The 15,722-nt window shown below is 56.4% G+C and overlaps 1 protein-coding gene across 2 annotated transcripts in view; it reads left to right on the forward strand.

Annotated features, from left to right (window-relative positions):
• Window positions 1-7,488: 7,488 nt before the first annotated feature.
• The window catches only part of ADCYAP1R1 (ADCYAP receptor type I), a 50,026-nt gene continuing 41,792 nt past the window's right edge, over window positions 7,489-15,722 (forward strand). Inside the window, exon 1 of one of the 2 annotated variants that reach the window (XM_045565565.1) lies at window positions 7,489-7,665. The gene's annotated coding sequence lies outside the window, so the exon portion shown is untranslated. The remainder of the gene's footprint in view (window positions 7,666-15,722) is intronic. The other variant, XM_045565566.1, reaches the window with a different exon arrangement.

Here is a 15,722-nt window from a genome sequence, read left to right on the forward strand (position 1 = left end):
GCGGTCGTGCAAAGATCCCATTGCCAGCTCCAGTCAGATTCCTTTGTGTCCTCTGCTCCCTGGCCACTGCGGATGGGTCCCCTCCTGTCTGGAGAAGTGTCCTCAGAACACAAAAGAAAGCTAAAGAGACAATCCCCTCGTGACAGGACTGACCGGGCTGGCTAATTATGAGTAATTAGAAACACCTCTCCCCGTCGTGGGTGGCCCCATCCCAGTGTGAGACGGAGTGAGGACCTAATTCCCCTGGGAAGCAAGGGGGCCCGTGGGCAGTGGCCCCCTGAGCCTGCTGTGTGTCCTGCCTGCGGACACAGGCAACGGGGCAGAGAAGACAGAGCTTCAGAGACATCAGGGTGGAGCAGAGGGAGCCAGCAGCACCTTCCAACAAGTTACTTTCTCTCTCTTGAGACTTGGCTTCTCGTCTGTGAACTGGGATAATGGAATCCCTGGTGGCACAGCTTTAGGACGATACAAGGAGACAAGCCATAAGATAACTGAGCCCAGGGACTCGGTAAACGGTAGTGCTCATCACCGTTTCAGCTTTGTCACCTGTTGCTTCGGGCGACTTAAAACAGTTCTTTTCTTTCTTGGATCTCTGTTTCCCCACGAGGTACAACAGAGGTAGAGGTTGGTGACTCACTTAGTCAATTGATAAATATTTCCTGAGCACTGAATTTATGTCAAGCACTGGAGTTGGAACAAGACCCACACAGGCTCTGACCTCAGGGACCTTCGTCACTGAGGGGCCCCCACCCCCACCCAGACCACACGTTCCAGGCTCTAGAGGAAGTGGATTGCGGTAGGCTAGTTTCCAGGGTTTCTGCCCCTGGCATAGGAGCCCTTATGAGCAAGCCCCTCCTCTTTAATGCCAGCCCGGCCTACACATAAGAAGGGATTTTGCTCTCCTCATTAGGCCATTGTGTGGCAAAGGAGAAGGGATTCCGCAGATGTTATTCAAATCTCTGGTGAGTTCTCTTTGAGTTTATCCAAAGAGAGATTATCCTGAGAGGGCCTAAGCTGATCACACAAACCTTTTAAAAGAGGGTCTAGAAATCAAGGACAGAGCGGTGGCAGCAGCGTCCCTCCCCTGCCGTGTGTGGAGGGGGCCCTATGGCAGTGAGTGGTAGGTGCCTCTAGAAGCTCAGGGCACCATTCCTACAACCACAGGAGACCAAATTCTGCCAGTGACCTTGCTGAGAGGAGTCTGAGTCTCAGATGAGCCCCCAAGCTTTTTGCTAAAGGCCCCAGGCTTGGCTGACACTTTGACTGCAGACTTGTAAGACCCTGAGCAAGGGACCCGGCCCAGACTCCTGACCCATGGGAACTGTGACATAAACAATGTGTGCTATTTTAAGCCACTAAGTTTGCAGTAACTTGTTACATGGCAATAGAAAACTAATATACAAACCCTGCCCTTGAACGTATGCACGGCCTTGGGTCAGCCCCATCCTGCCTGCTCAGTCTACCTTCCCAGCCCCTGCCCAGGGCCTATAGCCCCAGTGCCACCGTGAATTCTCTACAGACAATTCTCCCATCAGCCATGACAAAGGATTGTTTCATCAGCTGCCAACCTGTTCCCAAAGTTGGTCATCAAAGAACATTCTATTTGCCCTACTTTTAATATAATTATCAGCATCATTTGCACGACACCAAGTCAGGGTTTAGCCTGTCACAGGCCCCACATTATCCTGAGCTGCTTTTCTGGGAACAGCTGTATCCATGCCTCATGCAGGCTGCTTCCTCCCACATGAATCATCTGTAATTTCCACACCTCCGTGCTTGCCGTGGCCCTGTGTTAAAGCCAGGACTTGTGCAGGGCTGGGGTACACTGTTATTTTCAGAGAAGTCAAGCCAGGCTCCAGGAAGCTGCAGGAACAGCAAGGGGGACCTGGCTTTGATTGTGGCACCTGTAAGGGGTGGGGGCAAGAAGAGGGGGTGAAGGTGTCCACTCCAACAGGAGCTGGAGCCAGACCGAGGGCAGCAAATGTGCACAGCGCAGGGCATGTGCACATGGCTCTTAAATTCACACAATTCAGTATGGCTCTTAAATTCACACAATATGGCCTGTTTGTGAGACACCCAGGAGGGTCCTTTCTGCAGCAGCAGAATACGATGCCCAAAAGCCAGGGTGTGCAAAAGATGGAGGAGGCGATGGGGGTAGAGTTAAGAAAAGAAAGTCCTGTGGATATAGATGGGATGGGGGTGAGAATGGAAATATTTCATCCGTCTTCACCCAGGGGCCCCTGCAGCGTACTCAGCTCCCCTGGGTAAACAGCTGAGTCCGCGGGGCGAGGACTGCAGGAACTGAATAGGAAATGTCACTCACAGTCTGAGGAGAATTGCCTGACAGTGATGAAGCTGTGCCTCTGCAAACAGGCCCACTGCCTGCCTGAAATTCTGCAGAAGAGAAAACAACTCTATCTTGGTGGATGAGATGTGCTTTCATACTGCAGATTCGCGTGTGTGTGTGTGTGTGTGCGCACACATGTGCATGCATGCTTGGATCCTATGTGAATGCACCTCTGGGCATATGTGTTGGATGGGAATGCACATGTGTATGCATGCAGAGTACACTCAGGTATAGCAACAAGTGTGTACAGTTAGGCATATGCTCATCTGGGCATGAGGATGCGTTGGAATATGTATGTACATGGGGAAGGAGACTGAGGGCATTTAACTCTTCACATATATCTCTTGCTATTACTCCAGGCTTCAAGGAATGATTTCTTCCATACACCCCACCCTCAACACACCCACACTGTCCAGCTCCCTAGAATCATGTCTTCCCTTCTAAGAGTTACGATTCCAGGGAGAGTGCACAGGACTAAAAGCCCAGGGACCTGGTAGGTGGCCCCCACTTATTAGCTTTGCAACTGAACAAATCATTTCTGCTCCTTGGGCCTCATTTTCTTCATCTGTGAAATGGGGTGCTAAATGGTCACATCTGCACTTAGAATTTAGGGCCCAAGTCCCTCAGCCCCTGGCCGCACCTGCCCCACTCCCCACCACCCTTCTCTCCTTGTGCATCCTCATCCATTGCCTCCCCAGTTGCAGGGGGTGGGGTGGGGGGCAAAGAGGACTCAGGCCCAGCCTCTGAGGAGCGTGCCGGCGTCTTGGAAGACGGGTCTCCCTTCCTCTTCTACTCCAGGCCTTTGGTGAGGCAGCTCCAGGGATTTCTAGAGCTCCTGGAGCACAGTTTGCAAATCACACATCTAGGCAGCCTAACCTTCATTCTCTTGGTTTCTCAGAGTATCCTAAGTGTCCTAGAGACCAGGCCCTATGGTGTAGCAGGAAAGGTTCTAGATGGCATCGTGTCATCCCATGAGGGTGCTGCCTCCCAGTTCCTGGATGAGAGGGCAGGGGATAAGGGCCGGTTTCTGGAGTGGGCGGTCCCCTGGCCCTGCCACTGGCCCTGCAGCCTATGTGTCGGGGGTTCAGGGGTCTGTACGGGGCAACGGGCACGGCTCTCACACCTTCATGGGGCTGAGCTTCCCAAAGCTCGCTGCTGCTTGCCCTGTCATGTTTCAGTTGCTTCCAGGCCCTTCAGCGAGTGCTCCTCCTGGCTGTTTGACCCCAGCACAGATGCAGGAGGTGACTAAAGTGTCTTCTGAGTCAAGCTTCCTCACAGAAAGAAACATATACGCCACAGTCCAGAATTCAAGGCCCACGCCATTCCCCAGATAGGCATTGAATGGGCTAATGCACAAAAGACAGTGACTTGCCACCCTTCCCGTGCCCTCCAGGAGTGTAGAAAATGAAAACATTTATACGTCTCCTGGGGAAAATGGAAAAGGCTGCTTGTGGCTGCCTGGGGTGCTGAGGACCCAGAATCTCACACGCCTGTCACCCGTTCTGGAACATGAGCATGCCACCTTGGGACGCTCACACCCAAAGCACTTACACATGACTTACGATGGTGGTTCTCAATCCCGGCCACATATCTGACTCCCGTGGGGAGCTTTAACAAACTCTTTTGCCCAGGGCTTACCACAGACCAATTGTCTAATTACCTAGGGTGGCGAGGCCGGGCATGGGTATTTAAAAGCTCCCCAGAGGAGTGTGTAGCACCAGGAGGGTGGAGAAGCAGCGGCCCAAGACACGGTGAGGGTTCCGTAAATGTCAGCTGTCTGTGATGAGGCACCCGTGTCCTTGAGGGGGCTGTTCTTGTCCGAGCAGCATAAGGGCGGGCTGGGGTGGGGGCCGGGAGTCAGGGAGAGAACGGCTGTTCAGGCAGGGTGAGTGCTGGGGAGGGTGGCCTGGCATCCATCTCCCTCAGCCATGTCTAAGAAAATTGAATTAAAACCCGTATCTTTCAGCTGCAGCCCACCTGGCTGGCTGGCCGGCTTGTGGAAGGGAGTGAGGCAGTGAACACATCATGGCAGGGAAAAGCTGGTGAGGCGACAGCCAGTCTCCCTCCCTAGGGGACAAGAGGCAGCTCAAGGGATTCTTTGGGAGAGGACCATTCCCAGGGGTGGTCCCTCAGCCTCCTGTCTTCCCAAAGCCAGGCAGGAAGGGTGGGAATGGTGGGCTGGCTAGCTTGGAAGGTCAAGGTTAGACCTTGAGATGAAGTTGATTTTTTGGGTGCTTGGGTGGGGGAGCAGAGAAGAAGGTGGCCCTGGCTCTGTCCTTGGGGAGGCTGAGTCTGGGGGAACAGAATTGGAGCAGCTCCTGCTCATGGAGAGCTAGGGTTGTTTAAGGAGACCAGAGTGGCATGCCAGAGACAGCCAGAGAACACTGCAAACACAAAAGCCTGGCTGGGGCTTCCAGAACTATGGGGGCAGCTCACTATGTAGGTCATTAAGTTGGGTACCAGGATGTGGGGTTTAGTGTCCAATCGATAAGAAAGTTGCCCGTGTGTCCTTGGGCTCATCCTGTTGTCCCTCTGGGCTCAGGCACCCCTTCATAAAGGAGGGACTAGACAACCGTCCTGGACCCCTGCTCTGATGCTTGTTCCATGCTTGACCCAGGTGGAGGCTACTAGGTGGGGCTGCTGGGATTAGAATCCAAGTCTACAAGGGCTGGAGCCTATAAAGAAAGCACCTTGGAGAGAGTTAGAGCGGTGTCCCTTTCTGGGCAGACCAACTAGGAAAAAGTGCTCCTTTTGGGTGAACTCGGGGCATACTTGGCTTAGTGGGCAGTGGGCACAGCAGGAGCTGAATTCCTACCCCCACTGGCCCCTTCTAGGTCCCTTTGTGCAGGGCACAAATATCAGTGGAGCCTTGACTAACCTTTAGCTGTGGTCTGCTAGAAAATGGCTCACCCTCTGGTCATGGGCTCTGAAGCAAAGGGAGAATGGGTGTCAGCACAGGAGGGCTGGGATCCTCCCCTGCTCCATGACTGCTCAGGCAGAGAAGGGGTGCACCTTACCAACCTGCCCACAGCCCACACCGAGATGTACATCTGGGAATACAGAGCAGACCCAGAAGGGAACATGGAGAACCACCAATATGGAAGAGGGAATAAACCTGGAGCCGAATGCAGAACTTCAGAGCTGAGGGGCTCTCATCTGGGCATCCTGGCCTCCGACATTTCCAGGGTTAGCTTCTCTGCCTTAGGTAACCCCAATCTCCACCCGGCTCCTCACTCCTGGGCTCCCAATGTCCTGCACTCTATGCTTCGCTCTTGACTCAGACTCCTAGCAGCCTTCCTTCCCTTGCATGTATATTTCACAATTTACAGAGCACTTTCACACATGGCATCTCAGTTGATCTTCACAACACCGGAGTAGGAGGCAGATGAAGGAAGTAGACTCCCAGGGGTCAGGACAACAAGCTAAGAAGGGGTGCAGTCAGGTTTAAAGGGAGGTCTTGTCTATCTGACTCTAGCACAGCACCTGGCCCTCCTCTCTCCAGAGGGGTCTCATTCTTTCTTGATACAGAGAAGACTGATACCCTCCTTCTCCAGGAAGCTTTCTTGGACTGAAAGGACTATGAGCCATGCAGACTAGCAGTTGTCGAGCCAGTGGGGTTCAGTGTTCACTGGGCAGGAAAGGGAAACCATCTACTAGCTTCATGGACCTTGGGAACCCCATGCATCTTTCTGGGAGCTCAGACTGCTTCCTGCAAGTTTCTGTGTGGATCCTCTCCATCCACTGGACCTCGTCCTCAGTTACACTGCAGCCCCCAAGGGAGGCTCAAGTCTTTCTCCTCCCTCCCCCTCCTGGAGGCTTCCTCTCAACAAGGTGGCCATACCCAGACCTTGGGCCCAAAGGAAGGCTGGCCAAGAATGCACTTGAATGGGCAAGGACAGTTCTGAGGCTGCAGAACTGAGGAGCTCTCTGATGCTGACAACTGGGGTAGGAACCAAAAACTGAGAGCAGAGGCAGGTGGGAGCAACTGTGGGATGGGAGTGGGGTGGGCAGAAGGTAAGTACTGGGAGTGGGTAGCTAGTGCCTTCAATTAGGCTTTGGCTTAACCACCATCTACACGACCTTGACCTGGTTAATTCTCATTAAGCCATTTATCCATGTGTACTAGGAGGTGGGTGAGCAGGACCACAATAACAGTAGCAATAGTAATGTATTCAGCATCAGTGAATAAATGAAATCAGGGACAAGCTAGTAGGGGGTGCGTGGACCATTCTTATTCAATGCTGCTGTCAAGACCCGGCAGGGAGCGGGGGTACTATGATTCCCTTGTGCAAGTGAGGAAGTTGAGGCTCAGAGAGGTCGTCACCCAAGCTCACAGGACTAGCTGCTGCACAGGGGGGACTGAAGCCCCGGCAGTCGGATTCATTTTAAGTTGCCTCTGCCCTGTAAGCAACCTCACCCCTTTTCTGGCCATAGAAGCGTCCTCCAGGGGATCACATTTGAGGATATTCTGTTAGGCACCCCAAAACTAGCTGACCCTCTAAGGCCTGGGCTGTAGGAGCAAAGAAGAGCCCAGGGAGGGTCTGGGATTTGTCCAGTAAGGAAGGCTTCCCGGAGAAGGGGAAAAAACAGGGTCTGACAGACAGGGAATCTTGAGGACGGGGGAAGGAGAAGGAAGAGGGCTTTTTCTGGGCTTCATGGGGAGGGTGGAAAGGAAGGCGGTGAGCCCCAGAGAAGGCCTGACTCCGAGCCCTGGAAGCCCCGAGACAGAGGGGGCCTGTCGCCTCCGCATCCCCCCCCCCCATCTCCGCAACGCAGCTCCTGCTCTTGTCCGCGCGGCGGGAGGGGACCGGCTGCAGCCGGGCGATCGCGATCGCGCTGCCCTCGGCCTAACCCCACCCCCAGGCGCCCATTGGCCTGCATCGTCCCTAGCCTGCGAAGTCCGCGGGGGGAGGCGAGGGTCGGTCGCCTCCCTCCTGCCCCCGGCCTGGCTTCGCGGCGGAGGCGGCGCCTCTCCGGCAGGACGGAGCCCAGCTGGGCCGCCGCGCAGAGCGGGGCGGGCGAAGGCAGGCGGGGGGGGGGGGGGCGCTGCGCTCGGGCCCCGGGCGGTGACTGACAGTGGCGGCGGCTCAGGGCGAGCGCGGTCCCCGCGTGCGCACACGCACACGCCGCTGCGCAGGGACACACGGACCCCTGCGGCCACACGGCCGCGGAGACCCGGCTCGGCGCGCGCGCTCCTCGGCGCACACGCTGCCCATCCCCGGGCGGCGCGGGGCGCGGACTCGCCGGCTGCGCGTCGTCCCCGCGGAGTCTGCCCCGGGCTGACCCGCAGCCCCGCGGCCAGGCCCCGCAGTGAGCAGGTAAGGGCCGCCCCACCGCTCCTGCCCCTCCACGCCCAGGCCGCCCCCTCCCATCTCCAGAACCTTCGCCCAACAGGACCTCGGACCCCCTGCTCGGGCTCGGCGTTCTCCGCAAGCGCCGTCCGCCACCGACGGAGAGCGGGCGAGGGCCAGCGCCGCGGGGACCTCCTGAATCCGAAACGGAGCCCCCTCCCGCCGCTGCGCCCTTCCTGCGCAGCCCCCCGCCCCCAAGTGTCCGGGGCCGTGCTTGAGGCGACGGATCCCTGCAGCCCGCCAGGGTGGGGGTCGGCCTTGCTATCTCCTCCCGGTGCCGAGAAGGGAGAACCAGGGGCGGGGAACGCACTGCGGCCGGACGGACCCAGAGGGACCTGTCTCCCTGGCCCCAAAGCGGACGGACGCGCCTACACGGATCTGGAAAGCGACGCCGGGGGTCTCCCGGGGCTAGGTATCGCAGTCCGCACGGGACGTGAGGGATGGGCAAGTACGTGCTGGGTAGGGAGTGGGGTAGGGGCAAGCTTAGGGTGACCCCCTATAGTGATACATTGGGGATTGTTCCAGAGGGAGTCGTCTCACGGTTTCCCGCGGCGCGGCGCGGCGCAGAGGGGCTGGGGTGGAGAATGCCTGAGCTTCGGTGGTCCCAAGAGGAAACGCCCTACAGGGCCCGTGGGAGAAACGCACCGGCACCCCCCCCCCAGGCTGAAGTGGGTCCGCCTGAGACCCCTGCCGGCCATCTTAAAGGCACAGGGTCCTGCGGCAGCTGCGGGGGGCGGAGGCCACATCCTCAGCGGGACCTTGGCGGGTTTGCGGGCCAGAGGGGACCAGGGAGCCCGGGGATGGAGCTACACCTTCAGGACGGAGCCCGGCCGGAAGCTGGTCGCATTTCATATGGAGCTGGAAGGAGCTCAGGTCCCTTCAGAAGATCCTGGGGGCGGGGTGGCAGACACCTGCTAATTCTTCAGACTATTTTTATACTTTTAGTGCAGGTGCCTCGGATTCCCCGTCTTTACCTCCCTCAGCCTTGCAGTGTCCCACAAAGCCCCCCAGCCCCCAAGAGAAATCTGAAAGACACAGCATTTGGCTTTTCTTGTGGGCAGGCTCTGGGGGGCTGATGGGGGATGGAGAGGGGCTACACACAGCATGTGGAGGGCAACTTGCCCTGGGACTGCAGTTAGCCAGAGGCGGACAGTCATCCTGAAGGTCAGGCCCGAGACTTTTGCATGTGGACTTCAGAAGAGGCCAAAGAACTATGTTTGAGCCTTTGGGGGTCGGGGGCAGCAGGCAGCCCCTCGATTTTCTCGGGAGGCTCCAATTAAATGAGTTTGGTGCTGGCTGCAGGTGGGGCTGGTGGAGCCCCCAGCCTTAAGGCGAGTCTGGGACTCCTGCTCTTCACTGACCTTGGGGAGGGCAGGCAGAGGTGCCTGTCTGGACACAAGCCAACATTTGAACATACAAATTAGTGACAGAATACACTGGGGCGGACCCTGGGCCACATGTTCCAACCAATCCATCAACAAGTGTGTAGGGGGTGACCAAGGAGGTGGATGTGGTCCTCTCCCTCTCCTGCCATCAATGGTTTATTGGTGGTTGGGTGTCTGGGACAAGATCCCTGTGAGTCTGTTTGCCCCTGAATGTGGTGAGGGGAGGTGTCCGTGGGGAGCTTCTTGAAGGACCCTTTCTAGGGACTAATCTAGGCTGAAGGATGCATTAAGGTCCTGTTTTGTGTAAAGTTCAGGCTGGCAGGAGGTTGACTGGAGAAACACTTTGGGACCCGTTCTTTTTCACAGGGCGACCTGTCTCTGTCATGCTCCTACTTTGGGACACTCCCTCAATCTGTGTTGAATAAATAAATAAATACATGTAATGAGAGTTCACAGGTCAGTGTATGTGGCTGAGAGGCTAGGAAAGACACAAGCCAGGGCCACAAGGTGCCTTTCCTCCTGGGGATGGGGCTTAGGCTTGAGTGTCCCAGGTTGCCATCCTCCCAGGGACAAACATTTCCTTAACCTAGGGCTGGCACTGATGAAGTGGGGGACACCTTGTGCTGTCTCTTGGGGAGCAGAACCAACGTGTGCCAAGCACAGAGCATGGGCTCAGCTCAGTGCCAAGAAGGTCTTGCTTACCTGAGACCCACCCACTGTGGAGCTGACACCTGGGGTGACAGTGAGTTTCCTGTCCTGGGCAGGTACGTGAGCAGAGGTCTGATGCTTCCCACCCTGGAAGGGCTGGAGGACTCAGGAAGCTCGGCCACTTCTTAATAGAGGAATGTAAGGTTCCAGGGTCTGAACAGGTTGGGCCTAGTGGTCCAGCTGCCTGGCAACATGGAGACTGAAAACTCCTCGGCTGCGCGACATGTTTGTACTCAGCTCTGGGTGCCGTCAGAGGCACACAGTGACAGCCACCCCCACAGTGACACACAGAGAGGGAGTGACACACAGCCTGGGAGGCACATAGATTTCCCATGACACCTGCCAGGGAGTGGGGACAAGATAGAGACAAGTAGCATCAGAAATACAAATGGACATCAAGACATACCTTCTTACAGACATGGGCACATCGGGGACTCAGATATTTGCCTAAAGAAGATCACAAAACTCTTCCTTAATGAAAGTCCGTATGCATGTTGAATTGAATGGAGAAAGTCGGTGTGTGTGTGGTGTGTGTGTGTCGCATGAGCCTACAACAAGGGTTGGTAACCCTTTTCTATAAAGTATATTTTACGGAAAATATATACTATGAAGATAGTATTTTAGGCTCTGTGGCCATATTCTCTGTCACAACTACTTAATTCTGCTGTTGTAGGCTAAAAGCAACCACAGATGATACGTAAACAAATGAGTGTGGTTATGTTCTGATGAACTTAATTTATGGATGCTGAAATTTGAATTCATATGATTTGCATGTTTCATGCCATATGACTCTTTTATTTTTTTCTGTCCATTTAGAAATGCAAAAACCATGCTTGGCTTGCTGGCTATACATAAGTAGGTGACAAGTTGGATCTGACTGGCTGGAAGTGTTTGCCAGCCGCTGGGTTACAAGGTTAGAAAAGAGAAATGGTCCAAGAGCTTGAAGAAGGGAGGAGGTTACACTGAGAGCCTGCGATGCCGGCTCTGGAGCTCAGCGTGCCCATCTGTTTAACTCCTCGCCTGGCCTCAGCACCCTACTCCAGACCAGCCTCCACTGTGTCCATGTGATAAATCCCCCAGTGTAAAGACAACATGCATGATTGAAAAACGAAATGCTGTCACTTGAGCTTGCCAAATAGTCCCTGAGCCCCATTTCTGTTCACCCTCTGTGTTCAGGTCTGTAACCACCCCCATTGGGAGGGAGACCACCTGGAAACCTGGGCATGCCCCTGGTTTTTAGGCAAGACTTGAAACTCACACTGAACATGAGAAGACCTGAAACAGCCCAGAGGAGAGAAGGGCTCCTCTTCTCAGGGCTGGGGGTTCTCAGAGGAGAGTGAGCTCAGAAGGGGCAGGTGCAGCCAGGGTGGGCTTTCTGGAGGTGGTGTTAGGAGGTTGGGTTGGCCATGGAGGAGCTGGATGCTGTCATCCCAATTCTCCACAGCCTCCATGCGTTGCCTTAGCCATCCCCATCCTTCCCCCTGACAGATGGGCACATAGAGGGTTGGCTGAGAAAAAAAAATGTAGTTCCTTTGTAGGCACCTCTGAATTTTGCAGCTTCTGAAAGGACCAGGTCCTGCCTTCCATTTCTTCCTCTCCCTGCTGCCCCCTCCTGACATTTCCTTCCTGCCACCCCACCCCCCCAGGGACAGCCCAAGGAGACTCTCCTCTGGCATTTTCCCAAGTCTCTGGATTCTGTCCCCCTTTTTCCATCCCAGCTGCCCCTCCCCGACCAGGGCCCCATCACCTCTACCCTGGAGCCAGAAAAGGGCCTTGGGGTGGGTTTCTGCCTACGCTTTCCCCCTTCTTCTTTTCTCCCCAGACTTTGGAGGGATATTCCCTAAACGGGAAGCTGTCACTCCACTCCTGTGCTTGGAACGCTTCAGTGTCCCCCTCCTGTTCAGTGGGACAACCCTCCAGTTTCCCCAGCTTCTGCAGAATGGCACCAGCCTTCCACCTTTTCTTCCACCCCTACCTCCTGATATCTTGCTGTGCTTCTCAACACCCTGGAATCACCTTCCCGAAGTCACCGAGGAGGTGCCCCTCTGAGTTTTCTGTGCACCCACCACGTGCCCTGCCTGTGCCAGGTGCTGGGGGCATGTGCACGTCAGAGCTGGACTCACACCCGCTCAGGACAGCCTGTAGCTTGACAAGGGTCAGAGCAGGGGGAGAGGTGCTCTCAGTGCAGGCCGTACTCCCCTGAGCCACACCTGTCCCCAGCCTGTGCCTCCTCTGGGCCAGGCCTCCTGTCCCCTTCCTCTTCTCCCGCTCCCTCCCACCCTTCCATTCCTTCTCCCCCCACCTTTTATCTTCTGCTTGCTCCTTGTCCTTTTCCTCTTGCCTGGCCCGGGGGCATACTCCCTGTCTCATCCAGGGCAGATGTCCCTGTACTACCCAGTACCAAAAGGGATTCCTCATAGGACACATTTTTGGGGAGAATGACTTTGCAGTGAGACCTTGGGGAAATTTCCTGGTCTCCCGGGGCCTCAAACCCTCACCGGGGAGATGGGATGATGCTGCCAACGTGCACATGTGTGCCCCAGCCTGGCTCTTCCCTGCCCTGACCCCAGTTCCCCCTGAAGCCTGTGTGGAATGCAGGCCAGGGGCCCATTTTGTGACCTGGCTCCTGTCACCCGCTGTGGACAGGCCCTGGTGGCTCTGAAAGGGGAAAGTTTGAGCACCAAAGAGACGTGACTGCATTAATGATTAATCCTGAGAGTGCCAGGGGGGCCCTGGCCCAGGCCTTCGGCTCTCACCTTTATTGGTTCTGGTCTCATTGCGGAGGAGAGAGTTTCTAGAAGCTTCCCCTCCTTCCCTGCAGCAGCCTCAGTCCCTCCCTTTGAGAGGAGTGGGTGGGGACAGTGTTTCATCTTTCAGCTATCCGTGCCTTGTTCCCTGTCCTAGGAGGGAGGGGAGGAAGTGGGGGGCGGTCCTGCTCCGGTGGGATTAATAGGGGAGCTGCGGAGAGCAGGGGAGGCGAGCAGTGCACCTTCCCTGGCCGTCTTCTGTGTGCTGTCCAGGCTCAGCACTGCCCTGGGAGGGGGCGGGAGGCTGTGTGGCCAGAGGGTTCCAGTAGGAAGTGGCTCAGATGGCCACAGCTGCCTGAGGGGCAGTGAGGAACCGCAGGCCATGGGGCCCAGAGAAGAGGGAGGGGGATGTGCTGTCCTCACACCCCGTGGGGGCTTCTACCTTCCTGCCCAGGGCCGGCCAGGAAGGGCATGGGGACATCTGAGCTTCCCACTGAGGGCTTGGACCAGTCGCTGGAGAGGGGCTTGGGATAGTGGGGAGATGGCTGGAGGGTCTCTGAGTCCCCTCCCCCTCTGGGATGTGGAAATTCGTGGAGCCCAGTGAGTCACCGCTCGATCCCGTGTGATGACTGATGACGCCATCGTCTTGTGTCGGGGGCACTGCTGCCTGGTGCAGCGACTCACAGGAGGACGTGGCTACTGTGCTCAGTTTCGCTCCAGGCTGGGTTGCTGGGCCTGTGAGGCCGGAGGAGCGAGGCCTTCCCATGCCGGAAGGTGGGATGGTGTGCCTTCCGGGTCCCCTGAACTCTACTCCAGGCCAGGTGTCTGTCACACATCCCATTCCTGCTAGGCAAGCCTCCAGGACTCTACGCTGTGTGACCTTGGGAAGTATCTCCCCCTCTCTGGCCTCAGTTTCCCCATCCGCTCCATGAAAGGTGCCTTTTAACGTCTGAAACGCTGTGTCTGTGACTAACTCTTCCTAAGGAGGGAAGTAGATAGAGATGTGTGGACAGGGTTGGCAGAGGACCTAACCAGTCCCCGCAGGTGTTAGGAGGGTCACTAAGGGGTAGCAGTGGGCTCTGAGCTGATCTTCCTTTCACCAGCAATGGACAGCAGCAGAAGCACGGGGAGGGAGTGCCCCAGCTTTGGAGCCAGACTGCTTGGGTTCACTTCCCAGCTCTCCCAGGTACTTGCTGTGTGACTTTCGACAAGTTGCTTAGCCTCTCTGTGTCTAAGTCACCTCCGCTGTAGAATGAGAATAATGCCAGTAACTACTTCATAGGATTCAGATAGGTTTAATGGGTGAACACATATTTACTGCTTGGAAGAGTGACTAGCATGTACTCCTCGTTCCAGAGGAGGCGCCATGTTGAGCGTACCCCAGTTCCTTTACCCTGTGTCACTGGGCCAGGGCACACCTCTCTCCCGGTTCATATGGCTGTCTGAGCAGCCTGGTGACAGAACAGAGGGGTGGGTGGGGGCCTCGCCTCTGCTTGAGCTTGTTTTCAGTCCGCTGCAGCTGTGGCACAGAGCAGGGGCGAGAGTCCTGTGTGTGCACGAGCCTGTACGTGCGTGCGCATGTTTGCGTTGTACCCATGCCTGCACCCGCATCTGAATCCTAATATATCTGATTGCGTCTGTATTTCTGAGTGCCTTGCAGAACGTGTGTGTAAGCACGTGTGTGTTATTACAGATAGCGACAGTCTGATCAACATATCTGAGCCGCTGTGCGCCTGCATCTGCACAGATCTTTGTGCTGTGAGTGTGTGTGCATCCGTGTCTGTGAAGGAAAGCACGTGTGCCGTTGCCTGCTGGTCCCTGAAGGCATCTGGGACCTTGTGTGTCCCGTCATGGGAGTTTGTGTGGACATTTTCAAGTGGGAGCCTTGGGGGTAAATGTCTCTCTGTGTCTCTGTGGAACTGGCATGTCTTTATGCTCATCTGTGTGGACCCGTTTTCGTGTATTTGTGTGTGTGAGAGACAGAAAGACAGGGAGACAGGGAGAATCAGAAATCGGCCAGCCCTCCCAACACAAACTCCATCTCTGCTGGCCCCCTGCCACCCACGGCCCCTCCCCCAGAGCCCTTCGCACCACTGGCTCTTCTGTGCCAGCCCCTGTTCTGACCAAGGTTAGAACAGAAGCTTAGAACCCAAAGTGTACGTGAGTGTCACCTGGAGAACTTTAAACAGTGCCCATGCCGGACCACAGCTGAGAGATTCCGACTCAGTCGGGCAGGGGTATTTTGGGAAGCTCCTCAGGGGGTTCCAGCGGGCAGCCCAGGTTGTACACTGGGCCCTGAGGCCAGGGTTTGGGGAGGAGGCGGTGAGTGGCACACTGGGGGGCAGCCCGGTCCTGGAGGGGGTGGTGCTGAACAAGGAGCTCTGTTTTTATGTCTTTGGCCTGAGGTTGTTGAAGGTGTCGGAGAATCAACCCCTGATCTCGGAGGCCTTCTGCCTTGCGGTGGCTCCTCTCACCCCTCTGCTGGCCGGGAGCAGTGGCCTTCAGCCTCTGCTGAGGGTCCCTGGGACCAGGCACTCCTTCGTCCTAGCCGGGCAGGTCAGCGGGACCATCTCTTTGCAGGCAGGTGGAGGTGACTGAGCCCTCTGGGGACCACCAGTGCCAGGTCGTGCTAGCGGCAGCCTGTGGCCGTCAGCGGTGTGGCAGGCCCTGGGAGCGGGTACAGAGACTTCCCAAGCCTGGGTGCTTAGCATCAGCTGTGACTTGGGGTGCCCAGGAGTGCCGGGGCCAGTGCTTCTCGGCCTGCCCCTTCCTCCCTGACCTGCAGGAAAAGGCTGGGCCAGCATCGCTGTGGCCCCCTGGGGATACCTGAGGCCTCCCTCAGCATCTCTGAGCCTGAGCAGGAGGATAAGATGGGGGCTCCATTTTGTTGAGCTTTCCTGCAGCTGGTTTCATTTCTTTTTGGGTGCTTGCTTAACACCAGCTTGAGCCTGGGAGGCCGTGGAGGAGGCAAGGGGAGAGGGAGAGAGGTGTGGTTAGGCAGAGAGCCAGGGGCACAAAGGACCCGAGGGTGTGGCAGCTCTGCCAGCTGGTGGGGGTGTGCAGAGACTAGTGGCTGTGATATGCACGTGAATGAAGGGTGTGCTCCAGCCCCTCAGTGGCCTCCTAAACCAGGCACCTGTGGATTAGCAGTGCCCCTGGTATGGGCCTACTCAATCTTTTTGAT

The sequence above is a fragment of the Lemur catta genome, chromosome 11, assembly GCF_020740605.2.
Source record: "Lemur catta isolate mLemCat1 chromosome 11, mLemCat1.pri, whole genome shotgun sequence".
Lineage (NCBI taxonomy): Eukaryota > Metazoa > Chordata > Mammalia > Primates > Lemuridae > Lemur > Lemur catta.